The 12,946-nt window shown below is 38.8% G+C and overlaps 1 long non-coding RNA gene across 1 annotated transcript in view; it reads left to right on the forward strand.

Annotated features, from left to right (window-relative positions):
- The first annotated feature begins 420 nt into the window (after window positions 1-420).
- The window catches only part of LOC132672468 (uncharacterized), a 59,696-nt gene continuing 47,170 nt past the window's right edge, over window positions 421-12,946 (forward strand). The window contains exon 1 of the long non-coding RNA XR_009607530.3: window positions 421-1,614. This is a non-coding gene — a long non-coding RNA (uncharacterized LOC132672468). The remainder of the gene's footprint in view (window positions 1,615-12,946) is intronic.

Here is a 12,946-nt window from a genome sequence, read left to right on the forward strand (position 1 = left end):
GAGAAGGTCTTTAAAAGAGAAAGTGGCATAATCTACTTTTAAGGTAAATAAGTAGCTTTCAGTAGGGGAAAAGCAGTTCAAAGGAACCAATTAATGGTTTTCATTCAAGAGACCATTGAAGGTAGTGTTATCTGATTATTATATGTGGATAATAAAGATGAATAATGCAGTAAGTTAGTCTAAAAATAGTCAAATGTTCCGGAAACAAGTAAATGCTAGATTATAATTATATATATTGTATATAATTTATATTATGTAAATTATAAGTTACATCAACTTTGAGGTCAGGAGTTAGAAGTAGACTTAAGCATCAAATGTTTAGAAGACTGAGAAAACATCCTTTGTGATGTGTTTAAGTCCAGAACTCTCGGCACTTTTTTCAGAAATTGAATATAAATCCCACCAGAATCCTTTAGAACACACAGAGAATAACAAGCCAAATAGACCATCTCTTAGAAAAGTGAATTTTATTTTCCTCAATCTTTGCCTTAACCTTAAGGAAATTGCATTTATTTCTATTTTCATAGGGCACTCCATTTTCAGAAGAGGGATATTCAAGGGTCATGCTGGAGTTAAGGTACAGGGTTACTGCAAAAAATCTGTATTTCATCACTTGTTTTGAGAGTCCCTTATTCCCCACCCCGAAGTAACAATAATCTCACACACACTTAGAACTTTACTTGTTGCAAAGAGTTTTTGTTTTTCAGTTGTATGATGCTGTTCATTATTTAAAAACTCACATGAAACAATAGTGTATTTGTTACAGGTATATGTAAATAGATTATGTGGGAAAAAATATACCATTGACAACGGTGCAGACTTCTGTAGAAGGAATAAAGATTGAGGTCTTCATCGAAGAGGACTGGACCCACAAAGCACTCTCTCACACACTGTTTCTCTTATCCTTGAAACACATGTAAGTCCAGTTTGTATAGGAAGTTCCTCTCTATTCATCTCCCAAACAGTTGAGAACCTACTGTGTTTCAGCTGCTTGCGATGTATCAGTCAACAAAGCCCGTGACTTCAGAACCGAAACCCTTGTTTGATACTCTTGTTGATAAAAAATAACAGATGTAAAAAAACAAGTAGATTAAATAGGATGTTAGAGGGTGATAATTAGTATAGAAGAAGAAAAATAAATTTGGAAGGAGGTGAGGGCTTATCCATGGGGATATCTGGGTGAAGGGCATTCCCAGATGAGAGCCCAGTCAGTGTGAGATCCTTAGGAGGAATGTGCCTGTCCCTCTGAGGAAATGCAAAATGGCTCGTGTGATTGAAGCAGAGTAACGAAGAAATGAAGTCAGACAGACAATACAGACCACTGTAATGTCTTTGGTTCTTCCTTAAAGGGAAATAGGGAGCTATTGCAGGAGTTTGAGCAACAGAGTGACACAATCTCACGTGAATTTTAGAAGTTCCACGCAGCTGTTGTGTTGAAACAGAGTGTGGATGACAAGGTTCTCAGGCAGACCAGCCAGGAGGCTCACACACTAATTCAGGAGAGTGGTGAGGTGGCTCAGACCCAGGAAGGTCCAGGGGAAGTAGTGAGAAATGGATACAATTTGAACATATTTTGAAGGAATAGCTGACAGGATTTCCCGAGATTGGATGAAGGTAAAAGAGAAGGGCATGTGAAGAAGGACTCCAAGGTTCTTTGACCTGAGCGCCTGGAAGGGTGGAGTTGCCATCAATGGGTATGGGGGAAGGCTGCAGGTAGAACAGGTTTTCGGCAGAAGGCTGGAATTCAGAGGTAGATGTGTGAAGTTTGATACTGTCTTTAAGTCTATGTAGGCCAACTGCCAAGTAGGAAATTAGATTCGAGAGGCCGGATGGAGTTTGGGAAAGGACTCTGGAGTGGATGTATGCCTGCATCTGGTTTTGGGAATTGTCAGTATGGTGATGGTGTTTAAAACCCTGAGGTGGATGAGACTGCCAAAGCTGTGAGGCTGGAGAGAGACAAGAGGACCAGGGACCCAGGCTGTCTTCATGCTTCAGGCATTAAACACATACTTAATGAGCTAAAGATGTAATTGCAATAATGAGAAAGTTCTATGAAGGAAAACCTCATGGGGCTCTGGTGGAAGACGGTCAGCTCAGGGTGAGCCTCCCACAGAAAGTGGCACTATTCATTCATTCATTCATTCATTCAGAGAGCACAAGTGCCAGTGGGGGAGGGGGGCAGAGGGAGAGAGAGAGAGAATCCTAAGCAGGGGCTCAGTGTCAAGCCCAAAGTGAGAGCTTGATCCCACCACCCTGGGATCATGACCCGAGTCGAACACTCAACCGACTAGCCACCCAGATGCCCCAGAAAGTGGCGCTTTCAAGGAGACCTGAAGGAGAAGTAGGAAGGAGTCAGCCAACTAAGACAGAGCAGTTGTCTGAGCAGGCAACCTGGGGCGGCCAGGGGCGGGTGCACACTGAACAGATCACGGGCAAGTGGGGCAAGAACATGGTGTGCCATGGGAGGGTGATGTGAAATGCAGTTGAAGGGAAGGTAGGAGCCAGATTGCGTAAGGGGCCACGTGAGGATTTTGAACTCATGAGCAGTGGGAAGCCATTCAAAATGCTAAGAAGAAAAAGACTATAAAACAATGAATTAAAATCTTTTAGCTGGAAAGAAGTGAATAATGAAGGGCTTCAAGGACAGGGTAATGGAAGTTTCTGCTTAAAATGTGTATTAAATACAAGGGGAGAAAGCAGGATGAATGAATGGCAGAATTGCAAAACCGGCTCTAGAGGTACAATGACTGAGACCAAAATAAGGTGGGATTGTGAGTAATATTTAATTTTGCAGTCATTTTATTTTAAAAAAAGATAAAAACCTCATAAAAGCTAGAGAGGAATAATAGAAACCAGGTATGGTATGGCTGGCGGTGTGATACCCAGACTGAGAGTTGCAGAAGCCTTTTTTTAAGTTGGGAAGAAGAATGGAACTGGGCATGTAAAATAATGAATGCTACGGAAGAGACCAGGTGGCCGGACCTGTTTGTCCTTTGCTGTAATGTTAGAACAGGGCACGGTTAACGAGTGGTGACAAGCTATAGTCTGTCTACAATGAAAATCCAAAAAGAAAAAGAAAAGCCTCTACTAAGGATTGAGGGATATTGGAGGAAGAATGTTTTGACATTATAACACATGATAATAAATTTTGTGGGCTTGCCTTTTCTGAAAGTCTTTAGAAGCTGGGCAGACCAAAGGGTGACAATGTTCAAAATTAGTTAACTATGGTGAATCTTAGCATGCTTTGCTAGTTGGACTTCTTAGTTTTAACTGCCCCTAACCAGGAAACCATTCACGAGGTGAGAGTGATGAGACTTAGTTAGCACAGAGAGACAGGAGAGGGACTTGGTGGTGTTTTGCAGGAAGAGTTACTTGAGGCCAGGATGGGTAGCTGAAAAACAATCATGTATCATTCAGGGAGTTCTGTGGGTTCTCCTCACACAAGATGCACTGTAATTTGCAAATTTGCAAGGCAGATTCTCATCTGCTTGGGAAGGTACTCAAAGGGGGAAGGACACAATTCTAGCCCCTGTTTTTGTGAATACAATGGGCAGCTAATCCTGAATCAAAGGGAATAGCTTAAAGACCTTTTAAGAACTATGAGATTACTTGACAGTCAAATACTAGATAATCTTACAGAAATATTTTAAAGAAATATCTCATTAGCTCACTCATTTGTTCATTCATTCATTCACTTATTCATTCATTCATTCAAAAAATGGTAATCAAGCTCCTCTTTGTGCCAGGAGAAGCACTAAATGCTTGATTGGCCTTTATCCTTACAGAGTCTCTTTTAATGGGGAAAACAAATAGTAAACAAGGAAATGAACAACTTTGATTTGTCCTATGAAAGTAATACACCAGATGGGGAGGTAAGTAATGGGTGTGGCTAGGGCAGGAGAGCCCTGAGATCAGGTGTTTAGGGAAGTTTTCTCTGGGGAGGTTATCTGAGCCGCTGATAGTCTGGAGCATTAGATCATCTCCACTCACATGCCCGGTGTTAGGTCAAGGTGTCTTCAATTTAATTTGTCCTTTTCAAAAATCTCCTTATGTGGTGAAGCCTTTATGTCCGTTTATGACAACTTTTAGAAAGCTTAACGCCTTTGCCACTAAAGTTATAGCTTCCATTTACCTGCAGGCATAATTCTTTATTAACATCTATTTTCAACTATGTTAATGCAATGGAAGCTTGGTACCTACAACACTGTAGTTCCCAGGACAGGCTTAAATAGGAAAAGACTCGATTACTAAATAAAATGTTCGCAAACAATTTGCATGTTCAACTGTAGGGGGAGTTAATATTGCTAATAGGAAAAATTCCACTACAAAAATGAATCTAATGGTTACTGGGGATTTGGAAACTTGGAAATATCATCAAAATATAAATATTGGTATAATGCCAAGATTGCATATTATTCTGTATTATTAAATCATAAAAAAACTCAACTTTTATCGCAATCAGGTTTGGAATGCTCAACATTCTCTTGCCATTTAACTAGAACACATTTTTCTAGATACAAATGGATATATTAATTTCCATAAAAGTGTTATCTTTTTACAGTATATTTAATTCAGATCCAGTTCTATTTCCACTAAAATAATTGCTTATAATACACAGACTCGATTTTATATGACTAATTAGAACAGTGTATGGGAAAAAATAGGTTTGCAGGTAATATTGAAATTAAATATGTTAATCTGTACCTCTGTGTGCACATTTTATATGAGCTTTAATTTGCCAAATAAATTATAGTTCTGTGTTTATAAGGTGCCCTTGAAAGAGTGTCCTATTTTTGAGCACTAATACCATGGGGAAACAAATATACAAAGCTTTTAGCTATAGGGCTACACTTGCATAAATTAAGGCAAGAGCTGTTGGTTGGTAAGTAGAGCTATGGTATCCTTAGCTTTTTAAACACTCTGAATTGTTAACACATTTTTTTTTAGTATGGTTACTAATATTAAGATAATAAATAATATTTAGTTTCAATATTGCACCCTTCAGCCAGGGCATAAATTCATTTTGAATGCTGTGTTGAATTAATGTATAATAAACATACTGCAGTTTGCTATCAGGAATTCTCAATGAAATGCAGGAAGTCAGTTCTTTGCTTATGCATTAGCACTGCCAGTCTTGCTCTGTTTAATTTTAGCTATTTATAAAATTGCTCTACTGACAGTCCTCTTTATTTTCACGTGATTGTTTTAAGGTTAACCAGAAATGGTATGGTGTGTCGGTTGTAGTGCTGATGTAGGAAGACGGGTCCTTAACAAAAATCCTTTTCACAATTAGCCACCTGCAGTCGGGACATCCAGCTGCCTAATTGGGTGAATTGTGGGGTTTCCTGTGGGGCGGGTGGGGGCCTGCCAAGGAGCAGTGGAGTGTCTCAGAAGGGAGTTGGAGCACAGGGGACTTGGGAAAATAATGTTGCCAATGGAAGTAGAATCTGGAATCTGATAGCGGTTGTAGCAATTGCCATTTACTTCTGAGACAAATCAGAGCTGTATCTAAAAATGTTATGTATTATTGTCTAATAGATTGGCTCCTTTTTAGGATATCTATTTAAATAACTTCTAGGACTTTTCCCTTAAAAATGGCTCTCAGGCTTGCATCTTGATGGAGTACGGTGAATTCCCCAGTGACACCCAAGTTTGCAACCACAGAAAGTGGTAAGGAAGCCTTCAAAAAGGATAGAGCTAATGTTACTCTGTATCAGTCAGCTCAGGCTGCCATAACAAAATATTACAGATTGGGTGGCTTGACAGAAATTTGTTTTCTCACAGTTCTCTAGGCTGGAAGTCCAAGGTTAGGCTGCCAGCATGAGACGTTCTGGTAAGAGCTCTCTTTCTGGTTTGCAGATGCCTACCATCTTGCTGTGTCCTCACTAGCAGGGAGAAGGAGTGAGCCCTGGTATCTCTTGTTATAAGGATATTAATGTCATTGAACCAAGGCTCTACTCTTATGACCTCATTTAACCTCAATTACTTCCTTAAAGGCCCCATCTCCAAATACAGTCACATTGGGGGTTAGGGTCTCAGCATGTGAATTTGGGGGGGGACACAATTCAGTCCACAGTATACTCTAAATTATTTAAATATGGGGCTTTTAAAATATGGGGGTTCATAACTTCTTTTGGTGCCAAAGAGCACCAAAGAGCCCTTTGGCAGTTTGGTAAAGCCTGTGTATGGACTCCCTCTCAGAACAAAGTGTTTAAATGCATGAAGTAAATTATATAGGGTTACAAAGGAATCTAATTATACAGAAACGCAGTTAGAAAATATTAAAATGCTGTGATCTAGAAATATGGTTCTTTTTTTATTAACAATTAGTTAACATGCTCTAGTAATGGATAAAAATGATATTTTGAAATATTTGCAGTAACTATAATTGGAAAATGTTTGTGTTTTGTATTGGTGACAAAATCACAGGTACTACCAATACTATTGTGGTTGGTTCCTAACATCTGTAATGAAAGGAAATGTAACATTTTAATCAGACCTGGAAATAAAAGTGAAATTTTTGTTTTTATCCAAATTCAAAGACTTTCTTACTTTTATGAATGGACCACAGTCAAGAACCCCTAGATAGGTCACTTTTTGAGATGTGTGTGCAATTTTAAAATCTGTTTTTATATTAGTAATGCTTATAATCATAAAAAATATGTCAGCTTTTATTATACTTAATAACAGACTTATTCATAGTTTTTGTTATAGTGGAATTTGGTTTTAAAGAATATTTTAAAAGTTGTGGTTTTCAGCTGGGGCTAAAACCGGTGTAAGTAAGGTTAAAGTGGTAAAATTACTTTAATAACTAACTCCACTTATAAAGAGATTTTACAGGGGCGCCTGGGTGGCTCAGTCGGTTAAGTGTCCGGCTTTGGCTCAGGTCATGATCTAGCAGTTTGTGAGTTCGAGCCCCGTGTCGGGCTCTGTGCTGACAGCTCAGAGCCTGGAGCCCGCTTCAGATTCTGTGTCTTCCTCTCTCTCTGCCCTCCCCCACTCACACTCTGTCTCTCTCTCTCCAAAATAAATAAACATTAAAAAAAAATTTAAAGGGATTATTACAACATGAGGATCCATTTTTAAATTCACTTGCCAAATACAGGCATACTTCCTTTTTGTGACTGACTGATTTAGGAAAGCCATATATTTTATGGGCATTGCTAAAATTCCCATCAAAGAAAAAAATAAATCTGGGTTCAGGCCATATGAAATAGTGCATCTATGATTTTATCTCACAGTAGTTTCTGAGCTTGGTCCTTTCGGAAAAGGAAAATATGTAAGCAAAAAGCAAAACTATTTTCCTTACTGAAGACAAAAGACTGCTTCCCAAAAAAAGCCAACCTAAGAGGAAGCAGTATCTTCAGGAAGAATGGTTGGAATATTGAGAAGATCTACTTGAGTAAAAGCCCTAACATGCCTCTGGGGAGTTAAGCTCTGGGTAAAGAATTCAAGGTACTTAAAACTTCTTTTTAAAAAGCCAGCCCATTTTAAGGGGCAGAAGTTCTGATGATCTGAATCACTTAAGAAATGCTTTAATCCCAGAGGCATACCCAGGCTGCTGTTTCCTATAGCACAAGTTCCAAGATGGGATATATTACAAGAAAAGCAGCCAGGCCTACTCAGGTTAAGTTTGAGGATACAGGGTCTTTTCAGTGAAGTGAGCATTTGGTATTTATGACTTCCTGTTCTGTGTTCCTGTTTCCAGAATCCATAAAAAATATTTGGCTTTTTAGATATTTCATCACCAAATAGAAGAACCTGTCGTTATCATAATGATAGTTTGTAGGACACCCCAAACTTGCTTAAGAAACGTATTTTTACTGTGCTTCCTGGTCAGATGATAAAATTGAGATTTCAGAGGTTTAGTGGTTTGTCCAAGACCACAGCACTGCAGATGTTGTGGTGTTCAGATCAGAACCTAAGTTATTTGTGTCTGAATTTCATGTTCTTTTTACTGGACTCTGTGGCCTTATTAAAATTTTTTTAATGTTTATTTACTTTTGGGAGGGGGAGGGGCAGAGAGCGAGGGAGACACAGAATCCGAAGCAGGCTACAGCCACTGAGCTGTCAGCACAGAGTCCGATGTGGGGCTGGAACTCAAGGAGTGTGAGATCATGACCTGAGCTGAAGTCAGATGCTTAAACTATTGAGCAACACAGGCACCCTTCTGTGGGCTTATTTATAGCCTCTTTAAGGAATGGACAGTGACTCACAAGAAATCACATTTCAATAAATATTCAATAGATCTAATTATTGAATATTTAGTCTACAAATATTAATCAAACGGCTACAATGTGACAAGGTGATATGCTAGGCACTGACCTTATAATGTGAACAAAACGGACATGGTCTCTAAGTGAAGCTTACAATCATGTGGGGCAGGCGTGAAATGCATCATTATAGTAAAGTGTGATGATGTAAGAGTTTATGGTACTATGTAGGAGGGACTGGGCCTGCTTTCATGTACATCAGTATCTGAGCATACTGGGTTGTGTCCTTCATAGTGTTCTTCTCACTGCATATACACATACCATTCTCATTCAGAATATGAGTATCGGAGTCTTTCTGCCTCGGTTTTTGAGTCCTTGTTTCTTCATGTACTTGGCTTGTGTGGTCTTGGTCAAGGTTCTTAACTTCCATGTCCCTCAGCTTCATCATCTGTACAATGTGATAACCGTAGTACCTACCTGAAAGAGTTAGTGTGGAGATGTGAGATGATCGTTCTAAAATGCACAGAATGGGGTGCTTGGGTGACTCAGTCAGTTAAGCGTCTAGCTTCGGCTCAGGTAATGATCTCACGGCTCGGCTCGTGGGTTCAAGCCCTGCATCCGGCTCTGTGCTGACAGCTCAGAGCCTGGAGTCTGCTTCACATTCTGCGTCTCCCTCTCTCTCTGCCCACCCCCCTCATACTCTGTGTGTGTCTCTCTCAAAAATAAATAAACGTTAAAAAAATTTTAAAAATGCACAGAATAGGGGCACCTGGGTGGCTCAGTTCATTGAGCGTCTGACTCTTGATTTTGGCTTGGTCATGATCTCAGGGTTTGTGGGTTCGAGCCCCATGTAGGCTCTGCACTGACAGCATGGATTCTCTGCATTGGATTCTCTCTCTCTCTCTCTCAAAAGTAAACATTAAAAAAAATTTTAAATGCACAGAATAGTCCCTGATACACTGTAAGTAAAATGATAGCTGTTATAATTTTTTGTGGTTTATTCCTCTCTTAGTGCGTGACAAGTGTTCCTTTGAACTTGTGCTTATAGCTTGCTGTGGGTTAATGTCCACAATTAATGCTTGTTAATCCTGATGCCATCTGCCACCTTGTCCAGGCCCTGATGTTTTGACTTCAAACTAGAGTGTCTTTGCAAGTTTTCTATCAGTGTTGATCTGGTCCATTTCATAAAGCTCTGCCTAATACCCGTGTTAAGACTCAGCTTTTCCCCTTTAGTCTTAAAGGAAGCAGAGATGGGCCTCATATCTTTGTTGAAATTCTACAAGGTGCAATTTGAAGTTGGATTGACCTTCAAGCTGACAAAGTAAAATAAACAGTTTTATAAATGAAAATGGCTAATCTGAAATAGATCACAGCTAAGAACTTCATTTTTTATTCATTCTCTTCATACAAGGTTGATATCATACAAGTGAACATCTAATGTTGTACTTCATTGTGGGACTCACCAAAGATGCAGTTAGAGGAAATTGAGGGCACAATGGACTTGCAGAAAACAGAGAATATGTCTGTAGTCCCTTATTTCAGAGAGTTATTATATTTAAATGTAGATATGCCTAATTAAAAAAATAGTTACTAAAATTTTGTTGTTGAATTCTTTTTCTTTTGAACTGTTCTGGATTCCTAGAAATCAACTTAAACTGGCATGTTTTAAAACAGTTTTTTTTTTTTTTAAGTATGGCAAAGCATCACATAGTTCAGGAAATCTGCCTGAAGTTGTGGAAGATTAGTTGCTTCAAACTCATGTCCTTTAAAGAGTGCTTTGTAGCAATTTCAGTTTTTTCAGCAAAGAAAATCTATCAATTAAGAACCCACATATTTACCAGAGAAAACATAATAGAAGAAAAAAATTTTTTAACAGTGTGGGGAATAAATCACAGGATCTATACATCTCCGCATACTTCCTGACAGCTGAGTCTAGTGCCTTTGCACAAAGGAGAAGCTTTACTACTGGTCTAAGGGCTGCTTCCTGAGATTCGCTGAGCAGTCTGAGCAACTGGCCCTTGTTCTGGTTCTGAAGCTCAAGCTCAGGGAAGGCAGTGGACCCGGCTACATTAGTGGGGAAAGCCTGAGGGTGATAGGTAAGCACTTGCTTGGGGTTGGCTAGACTGTATGGAAACCGTGCACTCATGTTATGTATGGTATAACACCAAGATTGATGGCCTAGAATAGGTGGTCCCCTGCACATTTCCAGAGCAGCCTCTAAGCCTGTTGCAGATCCTTACACACACACGTATACACATGCATACCTAAAGCTGAGCTTGTAAGAGAGCATTTGAACGTTCTAAAGGTCCGAGACCCTATCTCATTCATATATTATCACCTTGGTTCTTGATTTTTGGCTCCAGAAGTTTACAGCTCCCACCGTCCTAGGAAACATTGTTTATCTCTTTGTTCTAATCTTCTTCTGTGTATCTTAGAAATGTAACTCTTCTTGATTTACCCAAGAGGTGCTCACGACTAGTCTTTCTACCAAGCTGAACATCTCAGCATTTTTAGTATGGTAGTTTTGTGACTTTACATATAAAACTTGATAAATAAGGGTTTATTGAATTGAATTATACATGGCTTAAAGTAAAATGGGTTCAAAGGATGCGCCATCTACACCCAGCAGTGTTAAAAGTATATCTAACTACATTAAATCCAAAATGCATAACAATGGAAAAAATAGGGGGAAGTTTTAGAAATGACATCAAATATAGAGATGTATCCAGTTCTTGACTTAAATTCATATTAAAAGTCCTACCTTCTTATATACTCTTGGTATTCTTAGAACACTGGGTTCCTGTGATGTGTTGTTTTTTCCTTTCACTTTTTGTGTTAATGTTCCAAAGGGAGCAACCAAAATATCATCGTTGATTTAAATCTCTCCGGAGACACCCAGTACCACTGATCGTCTCTTTCCTCTGATTCTCCTCTGCAGAAATTCAGTGTCCAGATGTTTCAGAATCCAGATGGCCTATGAATCCTCTATCACCCAGAAAGGAGGAAAATATGCATGAAAGTGGAACACTGAAAAGAAAAAAAATAATTTAGTGTTGGCAATGTAATGGTGACATACAGGGCTCAAGGAAAAGCTTCCTTTCCTAAAGCAGCAACTTAATAAAGTGCATGTTGTAGGCTCTATCAGCAAGCCAAATTTTCATCCCTGCCTCTTCTTTCCATCACCATTAAGAGGCTTGCAGAGATCCACACTGTTTAAAGGGCAGACAGCATGGAAGAACTATCATGTACAATTTAAAGTAGCAGCTAAAATTGGAATGGTCACAAGAAAGCCTGTTTCTTTGCAATTAAATTGACAAGCTGTCTATGATTACCCTAGGGAACTTGGCAGCTGAGTGATAAAAAGACTGCAGAGTGTTGAAAGGTCTAACACAACATACTAGGTGGACAAAGACCACATCTGCTTAATATACTGATTGGGAGAGTTCTGGAATGTACTTGGCTAAATTAGCCGAGGAGGGATACTAATGATACTTTTTCCTCTCTAAGATCCTCTGCTCAGAACCCATTTTAGAAATTACCCACAAATATTTGGAAGCATGCCTTATAAATAGTATAGTGCAATACCTGATGTTATTTAGCATGAACCTATCATTACAAATCACCAGAAGAAATGAGCAGACGTTTAGAAAGAAATAATAATAAAAAAACTCTTCCATCAAATGTTTTTGAAATATGTGTACACACACACACACACACACACACACACACACACACACACATGTTTTCCTATAAAAATTAGTCTCCCAAAAAAAGATTTATAATGATATCAAGGACTAAAGAGTTGAACAACCATAGGTAATTTAATGCAGAATATTAAGTGAGAATTACATGGTATTTTCATTGTTGAGTGTCCTTTGTGCTGGGCAAAGCTGGAACTTAGGTTACAAAGGAGAAAACAATAACCAGATTTTTGGTGGTAGCAATTTGTGAGGACTAACACACCCATTTCAGCAATGTCTTCTTAATTTTAGTTAGTGCATTCCTTAAAGGAGAAAATGCACATACAAATGTGAAGGTTTCTTTGGATACATTTCATAAGTATTAATAGTACTTGACACTAAATAAATAATGGCCATATCTACTTGCCCACCTGTCCTTTCTGAAGGCTAAGGACCATTTACCTCAGCAAACTTGGAAAGTAGTTTCCATTTCCACAGTAGGATTACCCTAAACAAAATTTCTGAAGCAGAAGTCCATTGTATACTACCTTGACACTCACTTAAAAAACCAGAGAATGCCCAATTAGCTTGTTAATGCTGTCTGGTCTTTGAGACCATGTGATACTTCAGCAAAATTATTCAAAGCTCAAAGTCACTCAAATGCTCAATGACTCCAACATTAGGTAAAGATTTTAGCATCACTAATTATTAGGAAAATGCAAATCGAAACCACAATAAGATATTGTTCACATCTGCCAGAATGACTATTATCAAAAAGGTAGGAAATAACAAGTGTTGGAGAAGATGTGGAAGCAAAGGGAACCTGTGAACACTGTGGGTGGGATTGTGATTGATGTAGCTACTATGGAAAACAGTATGGAGATTCCTCAAAAAAAAAAAAAAAAGAGTAGAAACACCATATGGTCCAGCTGTTTGACTTCTGGGTATTTATCTGAAGAATATGAAAACACTGATTTGAAAAGATATATGCACCCCTATGTTCATTGCAGCATTACTTACAATAGCCAAGTTATGGAAGCAGCCCAAGTGTCC

The sequence above is a fragment of the Panthera onca genome, chromosome C1 (genome assembly GCF_046562875.1).
Source record: "Panthera onca isolate mPanOnc1 chromosome C1, mPanOnc1 haplotype 2, whole genome shotgun sequence".
Classification (NCBI taxonomy): domain Eukaryota; kingdom Metazoa; phylum Chordata; class Mammalia; order Carnivora; family Felidae; genus Panthera; species Panthera onca.